Here is a 15,702-nt window from a genome sequence, read left to right as displayed (position 1 = left end):
TCCAGTTCGTGATCCCAGAGAAAGTGAGCACCCTTCCTGGGAGCACAGCTGAAGCCCTGAGGAGGAAGGTGTGTAGCCCAGAGGGGTCCTGAGCCATTCAAGGCAATCCCTGCTGCAGTACGCTGATGGGCCATCTGGGGCTTCCCAGGTGGGGGACAGGAAAAGAGGGTATCAGCTTGACCTCAGAATCTGAACAAGATTATTTTAGGATGGAAAAAAAAAGAAATGGGCTGGATCCTCTAAAACAAGAATATCAAGCAGACAAAAGGAGATAGAGGTCTTCCCGGCATGCTTATCCCTCCTTCTGGACTGGCCAGAAGACTGATTTTGTGGGCATTTTGGGTGTGGTTCTATTTTTAAACTTAAAATCTTCCAGCTTTGCAGTTCAGGTTATTGCTCAGGGAAAAAAAAAGGGTGGGCAGGAGGTAAGTTCAGAGAATTTAATTTGCAAAATAATTTTAAATGTGAGACCCCAAAGCACCTGGGTTCAGCTTCCAGTGGATTCTCTGGACACAATAGAGGCTGTATCACACAATGGATATGAAGAGGTCAGTACTCCAACTATTGAAGAAAATAGCACCTTTTCTCCCAAGTCCATCCATTTCATTCATAAAAGAGGAAGCATACTAAATGCATCAGCAGCAACTCCCCTCTATGCTTAAGAAGTTTCTATGTGGAAATATAATATTGCAAAGGATTTAAGTAAAAATTGCTCATTAATGCTAACTCCCTCTTGTTTGCAAAGAATCACATACACTTTTGATAACGATCAACACAAAGAAATGATTTTGAAATATTTTATTTTATGGAACAGTCCTGTCTACGTTGCTTACAGAGACGACATGGAACTGCAGAATTCCTTATCTTCTAGACCACGGAAATCTCCTCTTTCAGGAATAATCTTAAAAAGAGAGGACTCTTAAAAATTCAAACCTTCCAAACTCCCAGGAAGTCTTGAGATTTCTTATTCATCTAACCATCTTGGCAGCAATGACAGAACTAGTACTCAGCCAAGCTGGAAAGAGAGAAATTTTGATGGACAAAATAGGGAGGTTATGAGGGGTGGGTGGGGGCAAGGATCTCAGAGCTGGATGCACCAGGCCCCTCCTGTACCCTCTCCCACCCAGGTCAGCTTTGTTCTCCCAGGCAAATTTCTCTGTGAGGCCAGGACCTAGGCTTCTGGAAACTTCCAGGCTCATATCATCCCATCACCACAACTAAAGAGAACATATTTTCTTTATTTCACTCTTCTTTGGTCAGACTCAAATTAGACCTTGCCACATGAGCATATCCAGAGCAGTTCTTGACTGGAAGAATGGGGCGCAGCATTTGGCCCAGACTAAGTCGCACCCCCTCCCCAGCACAGGGGAAACTGGTATGTAGGGCTGGGAGGAGGTCTGCACTATAGCCTATAGGTTCAGGCAAGCAAACCAGACTCTGCCTTAGACCAGAGCCACTCAAAGTCCAAGGACCATGAGGTCTACATGCTGTCCCATCTGCTGGGGTCCATGCCAGAGCAAGGAGCTACCAGAGCCTGCACCTCCACACTGTGCTTCCTTTGTTAGGAAAGTCTGCTCCCCAAACCAAAACTCAGTTGAACCAGCGAGTGTGTTCAATGACATATCTGGCTTTGCTGTGACACCTCTGCCTGGTAGTGAAAGGTCCTGAAGGTGCAAAGGTGAACACACACAAACCATGGGTCTTGCTATTTGGTAAGAGAAACAGGTACACACACAGTTTTTGTGTAGGTAACAATGGCAGACTCCTGAATGGGGATTTGAGATCTCATTTGAAGCGGAAGTCCTATTCAGTGCAGTCCCCCAAATAGAAGATGCCTTGAACAGCTAGACAGTGCTGTCCCGTTCCACAGATCGGGACCTCTGCAGACACAGCAGGAGGGGCCCACTTAGGACTCCTTCCCTGAGGCCCCAGCAGCCCCTGTTCCCAGCCTACACTCCAGTGTCACAATTCTAGCTCTGGATTCGAACTTGTCTTCATTGCTGAAGCTCAGGATCTCACCTTGAGCTCTCCTCTGCTTTCAGACATGAAAACCCCTCGTGGACCATTCCGGAGCCATGCCAGAAAATTACCCTTGCTAATTACAATGAAATAAAGAGAGCCTCAGTGCCAAGCAGCAAGCCTACGCTATCTCTACAGCAACTGTCAGGGAAAAAGCAATCCAGAGTCGCATTAAAAGGGAGAACTGAAAGTATTGTGCTCTCTCAGGAAATTGAAAGAAAATTCACATCTTTACTTTTGTCTGCCAACAGATGTCTTTACCTTGGAGGATGCCCTTCCTGCCTGCGGGTGGGTCAAGCCTGGCAGGCTGGCTCAGGCCAGCAAACCCACTTGGATCCCCTGATTCTCTAGTCTCTCGGAAGAATACTTAATCCTAATGATATTTCCTGCAGATACACATTAATTCTGCATTGTTCCAACCACAGAAAATGCCATGTTCCTGGGCCACAGTATTAAACATTCCCTTCACGTCTCTCTTTGCAAGATTGAGTCTTCCTTTGTCGGGGACATGGCTGCATGGCTGGTCCTACCCTCCGTGCTCAGCCTCTGGTCTCTCCCCAGGTCCCAGAGTTTTCTCCTGCAGTTACCTGGTGGCTGCCAACAGCTCTGCGTCACTTCTTCCTTGCCCCTGGCATTAAAGTCGTCCTGGTTGCTCCTCATCATGCCAACAGCTGGCTCCAGCCTGGCTTGGTGCCCCTCAGAATGGGCCACAGCTGCCCCATTCTTCCTAAGGCCTTTGCAACAGCAAGTGCCAATTCCAGTGTTTTTTTGCGGTTCTTATTAGTCCCTGCTACCGAGGGGCAGAAACAGATTGAGACAAAGAGAGAGAAAGAAAAAGCACAATAATCCGAATGAAATTCTAAGACCCACCAGGAGATAGCCTGAATCCTCACTAACCTACTCTCAATTCCTTCTTTCCTGGCATCTTAAGTGCTCCAGGGTTCTGTCTCAGCCAGGGAGCTGTTCGGTGCAAAACAAAAATCACAAGGAAACATCAGGAACAATGCAATAAGAGCCGGCAGTCAATGAACCCAATTTGTATAAAGTTCCCTCTGATTATGAAAACAATACTTTGTTTCCTTCATTTCACAAAATCATTTGGAACAGGAAGCTGCGTGGAACAGAGAATCAAGTGCTGAATCATGAAAGGCAGCGGATGAAGGTCTTTCATCTAGGAAATCTTTAGCTAAAGAGAGAGAGCAGGAGAGAGAACATCAATCAGATATTATTTCCAATTATTTTTCAAATTGGAACAGAGAAAGAAAACACACACACCCAAAGCCTGACATGGTGTTACTCCAGTTCGTTGCTGGAAGGAAAGTCCTTGCTTATATTGAAGTAAAGTTCTGAAAATAAGCAAAGAACAGATTTATTGATTTTGGGGGAGTCTGAGTGTAAAAAAGAGAAAGAATAAAGAAGTGCTCTTTGCCCGCTCTGTCCAAATGACATCCCCAGTGGCCTCCCTAATGGTGGGGGAGGGGAGGGGCAGGTGCCTACCCGGGCACATGGACAGAACTGCCCTTAGGCTAGGGCTAATGGTATTGGCTGAGGCTGCTGTAAGCCTCTCTTTTCTAATAGCCAACTTTCTATGTGCGAGAAGACAGACAGATATTGATTGGTCCAAATGCCCTTGAGTTGACAACATCTGAAATGAAAATCCACAAGGCTAGCACAAACTTTCTGCAAGTTCAATTTCTGGAATCTGATTATGACACTGGCTTGTGAAACCGTGAGCTCACGTAAAAGGCCTCTCTCTCTTTCGTACCCCTATTTGGCACCTGTAATCGGCGGGAGTTAAGTGGCTTCATCAAGCTTGTTATTCAAATGGCCAACAGAAAGAGGCAACTACAGGCTAATCTTGGAGTGATTAAAGGAAGAAGCATTCTCTCGCTGGTGCAGGGCTAATGTCCGCCACAAAGTGGACCAAGGCCTCGCATTGCTTCCCACCTGAAACGGGAATTACGCGCAGCTTAAGTACACATTCTCTCAAAAGCTGATGCATGAAGCAGCTTTTCGAAGTTATTTCGGAGCAGCTACAGAGAATCTCCACGATCCCGTGCCTGCCGCACTCAGTGAGGCATCAGAGCCCCCATTTTGTGGTCTCCATTACTCTATCACAATTAATTTTTCCTCTTTTCTTTCCTCTCCCAAATAAAATGCTGAAGTTGCATTTCACAATTGCTGAAGTCCTGGGAATAGCAAGGCTGGTGCAACTCTATCCAGCTCTTATTAAAACACACCTCTGTATTCTACAAATTCCTCTTGATCGATACATCGACTGCAGCATGAGCCTTAAATAAAGCACTACTACACTCGAAGCACACACCGTTCTTGTCTTAGTAGGTTATTTAGAAGCATAAAAAAAGCAAAACTGTTTGCAATTGGCATCTGGACACATGTACCAAGGAAGCTGCAGGTGGAATACACATGAAATGTATCCCATCCTTGCTGGAAGCGCTGATCCTTTATGGCTTCACATTTCTTTCCTCGTCCATCTTAGTTAACCCTCTCAAAACAATGCCAGCTTTGTGGCTCCAAGTGTCAAACACCTGCCCTGCACAGAGGCGGCTTCTGAAAGAGCGTTCTGGGCCTGGCATCTGCACATCAGTCAGCAACGCTGTCTTGGGAGATACCACGGCATTCTTCTGTAGAACATCAGGACCGGAAGGAGCCACTCTCTGCCAGACATGGAGTGAAGGGATAAGGGGGAGGCAGAAGAGAAGGAAAAGACAGGGGCCCAGGCAGGTAAGCATCACATGTGACAGCCCCAAGTCAGCCAGAGAAGCAGCACACCAGCCCGCAGACTTGCTGCAGCTCCAGTGAGGGTGAATCCCAAACCCGATGTCACCTGCAACCTTGACCAAGTGAGGCGAAGGCCCACCTGCAGGGAGAACAGTGTCTGATGACTTCCACAGCTCAGGAGGCAGTACCTCCCAACCAAAGAAGCAGCTGGGGTCTACAGATCGTGCAACACTTCCAATAATGAAGGAAGCATTCTCAGACATGAAGTTGTGTTCCCTGCACCCCAATGTGGCTGATTTATATGCAGGAGAACCTTCCATCCTTCCGTCAAGCAGAAAGTCACATCTTACAACACTCCTCCCTTACCACAGGGCACGAAGGCCACGGCTGTGTCTCAACTTGCCAACAGCAGGCTCCATACTGCCTGGCCACCCCGGGAACAGGCCCCAGCTCCCCTCTTCCTAAGGTCTCTGCAGCAGCAAGCACCAACCTTCTCACTAGTCCCTACTGGGAGGCAGAGACAGAACTAGAAGAGGGAAACATTGCAAAAACTTGAACACAAATTCTGAAAGCTTCTAATTACAAGATAACTAGGAAACACCTAGACAGAAATAGTAATCATCACCACCTACTGCTGCAGCCAAAATTAAAAACATTTCACAAAGGATTCAAAGCCCTGTGTTGACATGAAGTGACGCATTCAGCCTACCAGACCGTGCGGATGGGCTCCGGAGGTAAAGGCCCTTGCTGAATTCATGAAAAGATCAACATCTGAATATATATTAAAGATAAAGTCTAAATAATTCATAAGAGGCAGAAAAACACCGGCTTAACTTCTAGGTGGGTGCGGGGCCACTGGCCCCTGAGGGAGGGAGGGAACAGAGTCCAGGAGGCACGTGCTAATGAATTCTGCGCCTCTTGCCTCCACCCAGGCCTGGCTTTAAATGGCAGACTGTTTTATTAGAAGAAAACACCAATCTCTCAACTCAGAAGACACGATCTCAGCACAAAAAGGTGGAAATCACCCATCCCTAACTCCAGGACTTTTAAAAGAGAAACAAAGTTCATGGGTCCTCAGATGGCTCGCCTCCAGGGACGCGAAGCCCGGGAAGAGCTGCTGGGATCATTCCTGGTCCTGTGACTTGGAACCATCCCACGGGCCCAGAACCAGCCTCAGGCATGGGACAAGACAGCCGGCACAGTAGACCCAGGGCTGTGGCCTCACGCCTTCACCAGCAGGGACGGTCTCCTGGGAGCTGCCTCTTCAGGGCCACCTGGAGACCAGCTGAGAAGCAGCACAATCCCAGGAACGGCTCTGAGCCTGGCTCTGCCGCTCTCCTCGAGTCCTCGGATTTCTCCACACCTCTGTCCTCTCCACCCTATACTGGAGATCTTGTTTCCTGCCCAGTGGGCTTGTGGCCACCAAATAGCCCCTGGTGCTCTGCAAAGCCACGTAGCCCCTTTAGTCCTGTGCTTGTCAAGACACTCAGCTCCAAGAGACTTCTGTCCACTAACAAAGACAAGAGCTGCCATCTTCAAGACACTAAATTGTCCATTTAAAGATTGGACAAGTGAGCACCAGGCCTGGAAGGCTGCCCCAGAGGGACAGCCAGGTCCTGGTTATCTACGCAGTTACCTCCGTGCCTTAAGCTGAGCTCAGGGTTCACCAGAAAGCTCCCAACACCTCAGAAATCCCTTTCTTCTCCCATCATGAACCAGCCACCACCAAACAGGAATGCCATAAGAGAGAAGGAACCCATTCCGATGACTTAGCCATCCCGTCTGCAAGGCCAGCTCTCCGGCCCCCTGCCTACACCACGTAAGAGGGACCTGTGCAGACTGGGCCTAGGGGATTCTGTCTGGCAGTTAGGACCTCAGATAAAACCCTGTGGCCTCACTGGGTGGGCACGCCCACTCGGCTCTGACACTGTCCTCAGGAGGGCTGAGGCTCTGCACAGCCACCCTCAGACCACATCTCCTGAGCAGGGTGTGGACACGGCCTGCTTTCTGGCCAAGTGAGCAGGAGTGCTGGGGTGACTGGCTGCTCACGGGGTGCACCCCCTGGACCCTGCCCGCCAGGCCAGCTCCACGCCAGGGACCAGCCAGCTCATACTTCCCTGCTTGCAGAGGAGGAAAACGCTTTTCTGACTGATGACAAAAGGTCCCCTGAAAACGCCCTGCCCTGTGTTCACATGTAAAGAGCACCTAACAGAGAGGGGCCAGCCAGGTGGGGCCAGAGCTCCAGGTGGGCCTGGCCCCTCTGCCCCCACTGCCCACAGGCCCCACCTTCAGGCTGTTCCTCAAAACACAGAAGGTGGGGCTTTTCCTAATTTTGCAGTAATACTTTTTAAAAACAATTGTAAATTCATAAAAATGCAGGAAGAAAATAAAATTTTAAAACACCTATAATTCTACTCTTTCCATAGTAGCCACAGTTTTTGGTATATCATTCTAAATTTTTTTCATGGCCATATCTACCTTTTTTGAAACAAAAATGTGATTATGCTGTACATTCTATTTTATAACCTGCTTTTTTACACTTGTCAACATAATTTAAACAATTTTTGGTTTTTTAAAAATATTTATTTTTTAGTTGTAGTTAGACACAATACCTTTATTTTGCTTATTTATTTAATTTTATATATATATATATATATATTTAGTTTTAGGTGGACACAATATCTTTATTTTATTTTTGTGTAGTGCTGAGGATGGAACCTAGGGCCTCATATGTGCTAGGCAAGCGCTCTACGGCTGAGTCACAATCCCAGCCCCAATTTTCGATTTTTTAGTATGCTCATCTGATGCTGTTTAAAGGATGCAGAGTTGTAACATTCTGGCCCACCCAGGAGACCTCATGGTGCACTTTGATAAGCAAGGCTGCCAGGGACAGCCTCACCCAGCTAAGTCTTTGCCCACACCCATGACTGTACCCTTAGAATACATAAGGAGGTGTAAACGTGGGCAGCACTGGTGGAGTTAAACCCGTGTGCACAGTTTCTCCATGTAGAGCAGGGAGTGGTTTTATAGCAAAAAAAAAAAAAAAAAAAAAAAAAACAAGCTCCCTGAGTTGGCACCTCGCCACGCACGGTTCAGGGCACATTTGGCTTCATTCTTCAGTGTGTGGCTCACACTTTTGAAGCTTTTCAACACAGTCTCTGTAAGAATCACCATCAATGACGCTGTCCTGGGGCCCCCGCCTGCTCACAGCCTCTCTCCAGGGCCTGGAGGAGAGGGACACGGCTCCTGGGCAGCAGGAGACACTTAGGCTAGCTGTCACCAGCCTGCCTAGGGCCACCTTCCCCTATATGCTAGGGAGTCCACTTCTGCAACCTGCCCCTCTGTCCCCAGGGGGAGAGGGTAGGACCTGAGCAGGAAGGGTGGACTCCTGAGCCTTACACAGCCCAGGTGACCAAAACTCAGATTCAGTGCTACAAGGCTACCCTTCCCCCTAGGGCTCTCCTTTTGCAGAAGACAACCTGAGAACCAGGCAATCTACCTCTCCCTCCCCATCTACCTGCCTACCCATCTACCTACCTACCTACCTACCTGTGTCTCTATCTGTAGGCCTCTACCTGTATCTCTACCTCTCTCCTCCTTCTCCCTCAGCAATCAATGGCTTGATCACAAAGCCCTGAGGACTTTGTGGTCAGAATACATACTGGCAGGTGGTGTGGTTATTGGGCATATAGAATGCTTGGCACAGCCCCTGGGAAGAGCATCCCTACAGTTCCACACCACATCACACATGCACACCAACATGCCATCATAACCACTAGGACACTGATGAATTGGTTCCTGAGACGACCCCCAAACCAACAGTGAGCACCACTGTCCCTTAAGTTATTGGATTACTTGTGTTTCTTGGAGAATCGACTCCTGGTGGACTAAGCTGATTACCCTCAGCCTTCTGCGAGGCAAATCCTAATCTCCTAGAAGCCCCTCTCTACCTGCCTAAGGCCCCCGAGTCTGTCCTCAGAGGTGTCCCTCTCAGCCCGGGGTCCTTCACCTTCTGACAGCTCCTGCGGCCCCAGGGTGCAGCCTCTTCCCTTGAACACTCTGTACCGCAGCTGGAGCAGCAGGGACAGCAGAGGTCACCTTCTGTCACCACCGTCGAAGCCAGTCCCAGGGCCCACACGTGGTCACCCGGCTTGCAATCTGGGAGGGGGCTAATGCAGAACGCAGCCCAGCGGCAGCGGGGAGTGTGTGCGGGGGGCCTCTCAGCTCAGACACGGAAGATGCACCCGCATGGAGAGAAGAAGCGCTCGCCTGGGAGAGAGGCAGCCATGCTGCAGGTGGGACCTCACCCGGCCGAGAGCTCTGGGAGACAACCTGTGCGGGAGCCCGGGGGTGGGGGCTGGGACCTGGAGCTGGGGGGGGTGGGAAGAAGGAGGAGGGAAGGTCCGAGGGAAGCCAGGCCCAGCAGCCAGCCCTGTAGCCCCAGCTACTCCGGAGGCTGAGGCAGGAGGATTGCAAGTTCCAGGCCAGCATCAGCAAATTAGCAAAACCCTGTCTCAAAAAAAAAAAAAAAATGAATAGCTGAGAATGTAGTTCAGTGGTAGATCACCCCTGGGTTCAATCCCCCGTCCAGGAAAGGGGGGGGGGCAGCGTCTCACGGTTCCCCTGGGGGAACCCGTGGCGGAGGAAGCCCAACCCAGGAGAGCAGCCGAGAACCCTGCAGTCACGAGTAGGGGGCCGTCCCGGCAGGGTGCTCTGCAGTCGACAGAGCCACTGACCTCACTGAGAGCAGAGGACCTCCACAGGCCAAAGGGAAAGGGAGATGAAGCTAACTGTCTCCATAAAAGCAAAGATGGGAGCCCAGACTTTCCATGGGCCATTGGCTAACCGGAGGGCAGGGCAGACATCTAGGAGATCCGCAGGTGGCAGTTGTCTGTCTGCATGGCCCCTGGAGACCCTGGGCACCTAGTGATCACAATGAGAGGGGCTCCCGTCTGCAGGACTGTAGTATGTCCACTTTGTGGGCATCTGGGAGGTCCTCGAAGACCAAATCAAATGCCTGCTTGGTAGGGCAGAGAAGGAGGCGGACTTGAGAACAGGACCTGCGGCTGCACCGCGAGCTTCTCAGAGTGGAGCCAGGTGCTTCCCAGGGCTGCCCGCTGCAGAGCCGCAGACAAGGGGCCGCTCTGGGAGGCTACCGTGCTCTGGTGCCTTGGTACCTGGACCAAGGGACAGGAGGGGCAGACAGAGTGGAGGTGACACTGCTAAGGCAAGACAAGAGCAGTTGCCCTTTCCTGACTGAGTCCCCTTTCCCAACAGTTGCCCCTCCTGGGAAGCATCCTGTGCCTCCCCAGGTAGGACATGACTGTCCATTTGAAGTGTCGTGTGAACCTCACCACTTCCCATGCTCCCGGGCACGGCACTTGCCATCCTGGCCCCGCTGCCCAGGGCTGCCTGAGAGAGGGGCTCCGTGTCTGTGTGACATGAGGGCATTTCAGTGGCACAGGTCTCCTGCCCCACAGCTCGGGCCCCAGTGCCCCAAGAATACTTTGGACAGGGGCGTAAAACACCTCCGCCACTCACGCCTAGCCCTGAAAGGACACGCACGCCCTGAGCCCGCGCGCTCTCCAGGCTCCTTCCCCGAGTGGACAAGGAGCAGCATTTGCTTTTGAGCCACCAGACAAAAGCTTCATGTGGTGCTAGAAGGAGCAGGCAGGGCAAAACTCCAAATGAGGGTGTCCTTGGGGACCCAGAGGGGTCATTTTAATGTCTTAGGAAACACATATGATGCGAGTAGTGCTGGGCCGGGAGGGGCGCGTTCACGTGGCCTCCCTACAAGAGCGGGGAAGGCACTCCCATCCCATCTCACTGGCACGGTGATAGGAAGCAATGACATGAGGAAACATGGACCCTCGGGAACTTGTAGGGCACACAGCCACGACCTGGCTCAGAGCCCCACACCTGCTTGTCTTGATTCCACCCCAAGACCCTTCACAGGAAGGTGAGCAGTCCGGTGAAGAGCTGCAGGTCAGTGGGGCTGGGAAGCCACCAGCTGTCCTTGCTGGTGAGTGTTTCTCACTCCACCAGCTGGCCCCCAGGGGACAGCCTCACAGCCCAGTAGACACTGATGGGAGGAGCCTCTCTTCCCTCTGCAAAGAAAATGAAATGGTAGAAGCCATTCTGAGGAGCCCACCCCTCCCGACCTCCAGCATCACACAGGAGCCAGGTGCAAAAGATCATCATGCACAGCGAGGTCACACCCAGCACCATCTCCACCTCCAAGGTCCCCAGAGGGTGACACCCCTGGCTGTAGCTCACCCAGCTCCAAGGTTCTTTTGACCTTCACACTCCCATCCTATACCCCTGACGTCCTGATAAACCAGAGGAGCGTCCCAGCAACGGTCAAGCAGGAATCCTTCTTCGTACCACATAGGAAGACACGCCGGAAACGTCTTCTAAAATGAAAGGGCTCTGGGAAGAGCGATTCCCGGTCTCAGACTGCAGAGTCAGAGCCGGGGTTACATTTGGGTTAGGTTTAAGGATAATCCACATGGGAGGATTTTTATAATTCCTTAATCTGGGATAAACTGATAAAATGGAAATTTTCTAGAAGTAAAGATCATGTTCCTTTATCCTAAGGGGACAGGAGACAGTGGAAGCTTTAAGCCAGGGGCAAATGTGAGAAGGCAGGGCAGGAAGGAAGGTGGGCAGGGCGGACCTCGGAGTTATTCCAGAGCCACCCCAGTGCCCAGGGGCGTCCCAGCTCAGACTGCAGAGAGGCTCACAGCCCAGGCCCCCCCTCTGGGCTTGCACTCTGGCTGGGGAAACAGAAAGCAAATAAAGGAGGAAGCCTCAGAGCCCGGCCAGGCGGGGGCGCGGGAGGCACGCAAGTCCTTCCTGTCTTCCGAATCATTTGAACTTTAATTGGTGTTTCTCCAAGAGTTGGGTCCACCAGCAGGGGATGGAGGGGGACTTCCAGGTGGCAGCAGAGGTGACAATCTCATAGGTACCCTCCTCGGGAGAGCAGGAGAACTGTCACCTCCAGATCTGCAGAGCAGATCACAGCAAGCCCCAAAGTCTGGAACTCGCCTCTCCAGGTGCTGCCACTCAGCCCGACCTGCACACCAGCTCCCCGGAAACCAAGAGGCCTGTGGAAGCCCGTGGCCACTGTCCCATTGGGCTTCTGGCTCCTGTGTGGCAGTGCTCAGCCCTTAACTGAGAGGACAGTCACCTATTCACGCGGAAGAGGTCTGCTCAACACCAGGGACTCCAGGCGCTAAGGCCGAGGGCCAGGAGAAGAAGACCCGTGGCAAAGCCGATCCAGAGCTCTGCTCACTGGGGGCCACTGGAGGACACCGCTGGAAACACCAGGTAGCCAGACAGGAGAGTAGTGGGCCACCGAAGCCCCAACTCCCTGTCAGGAGTCCTCAGAAGGCTCCAAAGTGAGGTGACCTAGGACCTGGGATTTTGAAGAATGAATGTGTTTTTCAGGCTGAGAAGAGGTGGAGAGGCATTCCAGGCTGGGAGGACAAGAGAGGCACCATCACAGAGGGGGGACCAGCCCAGAATGTCCGAGGATGGCTGCCCAGTTGTTCAGAGTGGCTGGAGCCCGGGTATGTGGCAGGAGGGGCAGAGCTGTCTGGGGAGGGATGTGGGGACTGGATGATGAGACCCTTGCCAGCTGAAGCAGGGACCCTGGACTTCCTCGGCAGCTGTGTGGGGTAGGGACATCACCAGGTTTACACAGATTTCTGGGTATCAGGGTGCAGCTGGCACTGACAGGTGACGGGCACCATGGCAGGGACGTCCACAGGAGGCCACTGCCCAGGCCCAGGACAAGATGGCGAGATCAGAAGCGAGGCAGGCAGTGGGCTGGGAGGAGAGTTGGGGACGTGGACTGGAGCGGCAATGGGGAACTAAGGTGGGTCCCCGAGGAGAAATGTGTTCGTTTTCTATAGCTGTGACAACATTACCACAAAATCAGCAGCTTAAAGAAGGACATTTATGATAGCACCCACCTCTGTGGGTCCAGAGTCCCAGCGAAGCCCCACAGGATGTCTGCCTGGGTCTCTCAAGCTCGAAGGAGAGGCAGCAACAGGAATGGGTCTCAGCCGGTGGCCTGACAGGGCAAGGACCCTTCCCCTCTCTGCTGGTTGTTGTAGAACTTGGTTTCCGCTGGCTGCTGGCGGCTGGCTGGAGGCCACCCTCCAAGTGGATCCCAACACGACCACCTGCTTTCTCACAGAAAGATGGCTGCTGGGGAGGGAGGGAGAAGGACCACACACAGACAGGGTCTTCTCGGGTTGAAGAAATGTCCTGAACTTATGCTGCGGTGTTGGTTTCACAATTCTGTAAAGTTGCTAAAGATCGCTGGCTTAAAATAGGCCCGTGTCACAGCAGGCCAGAGGCACCTGGATGCAGCTGTCAGTCTGGAAGCCACAGATGCAGGACGACACTGCCTGAAACAGGGTCAGTGGGCACAAGGCAGCTGCACAAAGGGAGGGGACACTTGCTCACGGCACTGTAATCCACCTTCCTCTGCAGAAGCACCTCAGACCCAGAGAGCAGGGCTGACGGCCACCCCGGAAGGTACTGGGCAAGAGTGTGTGGGCCCCGTGTCCAGGAAGAGATGCGTGGACAGAGTGTCTCCCAAAGAGATGCAGTGCGCCCCTCCCCTTCGCTCACCCAGTAAACGCACTGGGAACCTGCAGGCGCCAGCTGGGTCCTTGGCCCCAGCTTGCTGACGGGCCAGCGTGGAGGCACAGATGCCCTATGAGGACCCAGCTGCCTCAGTGGGAATGTGTCCAGGGTGTCAGCAACAGCCTGGACCACCCCAATCAACAGGAAAGTTTGTTCCCTCCCTGGCTCTAGCCTGTGACTTTCGGCAGCCATGACCGTCTCCTGTGGAAGCTGTGGTGGACTCCAGGTGGCGCACATGTTGAGCCCAGCTTGTCCCTAATTAGTTAAGCCCAGGAGGCAGCCACTCATTCGCCCTCTCTGCAGTCTCCCTGTGGGGCCAGCGCCACATCTCGCTGCTAAATGTAACCAGGAGAATCAGGTACTCAGGGACTCAAGATGAGAGGTTTGGTCCCTCTCCCAAAGCCAAAGGAAAAGCCTGTGGCCAGAGAGAAGGAGGTGAAGAATTTGTGGCAGAATGACAGCGCCTGGCATGCCCGTGGTTCGTGCTGCGTGCCAGCAGGACCTCACGCGTGTTTACAAAGCATGTCATTGCCTTTGCTGCTCATCCCAACCCTAGAAAAGAGGCACGACCCCATCTCCCAGATGAGAAAACTGAAGCTCGGGGTCAAGCCCTCTTTTCCATCCTCCAGGCCCACAAACCAGCAGCTACCCACATTTCTCCTTGGCCCTGCCTGTCCATGTACATGCAAAGCTCCCGCCACCTCTGCATGACATTTCCCATCACCCCAATGTGCCCAAGTCACTGCAGTTGGCACAAAATGCATTTAGATTGTTTTCTTACACAGTAAATATTTTCAAAGCATTCACCTCACTTGTTTCTATGATTACGTAAAAGTCCAAACAAGTTGCAAGGCAAACTAGAGGTCATTTTAAAGCCACACAACCCAGCTAAGTATTTTAAGTAGGGCCCAGGATTATGAGTCACAGCTGTGAGTGACAGGGAGGCGGATAGAATTACACACTCGGCCTGGAAGGAGCAACAGGCGGGCCCAAGCCCGAGTTAGAGAGGCAAGAGAGAGACTGCAGCCCTGACAGGGGCGCCACCTGCCCTGGTGAGTTGGCGGGCCACCCCAGGCAGCCGAGGCCCTGCCCTGCTCCTGCAAGCTGCCCTGTCTGATGAACTCACGGCTGAAGGCAGGACGGTTTCTCGGACACCTAACAAAGGCTGTTTCCAAGGAAGGGTTCTATTTAGTCCTTACACACGACCTGTGTTATTTTCTCTCCTGGAACCGGATACCTCTGGAAACCTGCCAGGCGCTAGTCAACGGGGAGGGCGAGTGTGTAAAATGGGAAAGGGAAACTCAGGCAGGAAGGTGCTGGCGCAGAATTGCTGCCGGATGAATTTCTCACTCTGCAATGGGAACCGGATGGGGCCCTGGATGTCGCAAGGGCCTCAGGCTGACAACCAGTGTTTGCACAACCCAGGCCTGGCCCAGGCAGCCTCCTCCCTAGGGAGCTCTTGGCCAGCCCAATAGAAGTGACTTCTCCCCTGCACAGCCACGGAGCTGGGGCCATCCCACACCACTGGCAGTCCCGCTGGCTGAGAAATCACGTTATTTAATGTTGTTTTAGAAGTGAATTTTCCAAACTCATCAATCAGTAAACCTATGTCCAGAGTGATATTAACGGCAATTATCGTTGTCAAGGCTCTTTAATTTTTTTCAAAGGACAGCTTAATCTACTGCACTGTGATGGATCAGGATGGAGGCCACTTATCATTTCTGAAAACGACACATGCAAAATAACAGTGAGATGTGAGATCAGGCCTTTGTTCTGATTTACAGCTTGCCTCTGACATTCTCTCATCTGCTCCCTCCTTCATCCATTCTACAACACCCTCTGTGTGCCTCATGGGGGCAAGACCTCAGGGCGAAGGTGCCCAGGACAGCCCCACCCTCCCCAAGACCCAGACCTTCCTTGAAGGACACCATGAAAACTATAGGCAGTGCTGTCCAGCAGGGCACAGCACCAGGCACTGGGTGGACGTCCATCACAGGGATTGACCTGCCCTAGGTCAATGGGAAGACATTGAAGGACAGGCAAGAGCTGGCTAAGGCAGGAGGATGGTCATGCGGGACAGAAGCCCAGGAGGAGTGGCAGAGGGAATCAGCAGAGCCTGGTGGGGAGACCCCACCATTATGGCCACATAGCTCAGAGCATCAAAAACCATCCCTGAGCCTGGGCCTGCAGACCCCAAAGGCAAGTACTGGGCTGCTTTGAGGGTCCCCAGGGTCCACAGATTTGTCCTGTTTGGTGTCTGATGGAGAATGAGCAGGGAGAGGG

At 52.2% G+C, this 15,702-nt stretch overlaps 1 long non-coding RNA gene across 4 annotated transcripts; it reads right to left on the bottom strand.

Annotated features, from left to right (window-relative positions):
• Positions 1-8,512: 8,512 nt before the first annotated feature.
• Positions 8,513-14,831, bottom strand: LOC107152870. Of its 4 annotated transcripts, none has more exons than XR_007343209.1 (4): positions 11,038-14,831; positions 10,681-10,868; positions 9,498-9,778; positions 8,513-9,270 (listed from the first exon to the last, which is right to left on the bottom strand). It is a non-coding gene; the product is annotated as an uncharacterized LOC107152870 (long non-coding RNA). The 4 variants fall into 4 exon arrangements; XR_007343211.1 differs by having other exon boundaries at positions 9,498-10,868; positions 11,038-11,217; positions 12,738-14,831; XR_007343210.1 differs by having other exon boundaries at positions 9,498-10,868; positions 11,038-13,207; positions 14,546-14,831.
• Positions 14,832-15,702: the final 871 nt, after the last annotated feature.

Source organism: Marmota marmota, unplaced genomic scaffold (assembly GCF_001458135.2).
Source record: "Marmota marmota marmota unplaced genomic scaffold, marMar, whole genome shotgun sequence".
Classification (NCBI taxonomy): domain Eukaryota; kingdom Metazoa; phylum Chordata; class Mammalia; order Rodentia; family Sciuridae; genus Marmota; species Marmota marmota.
Note: the sequence above shows the minus strand (reverse complement) of the source record. Positions and strands in the feature narration are given on the sequence as shown.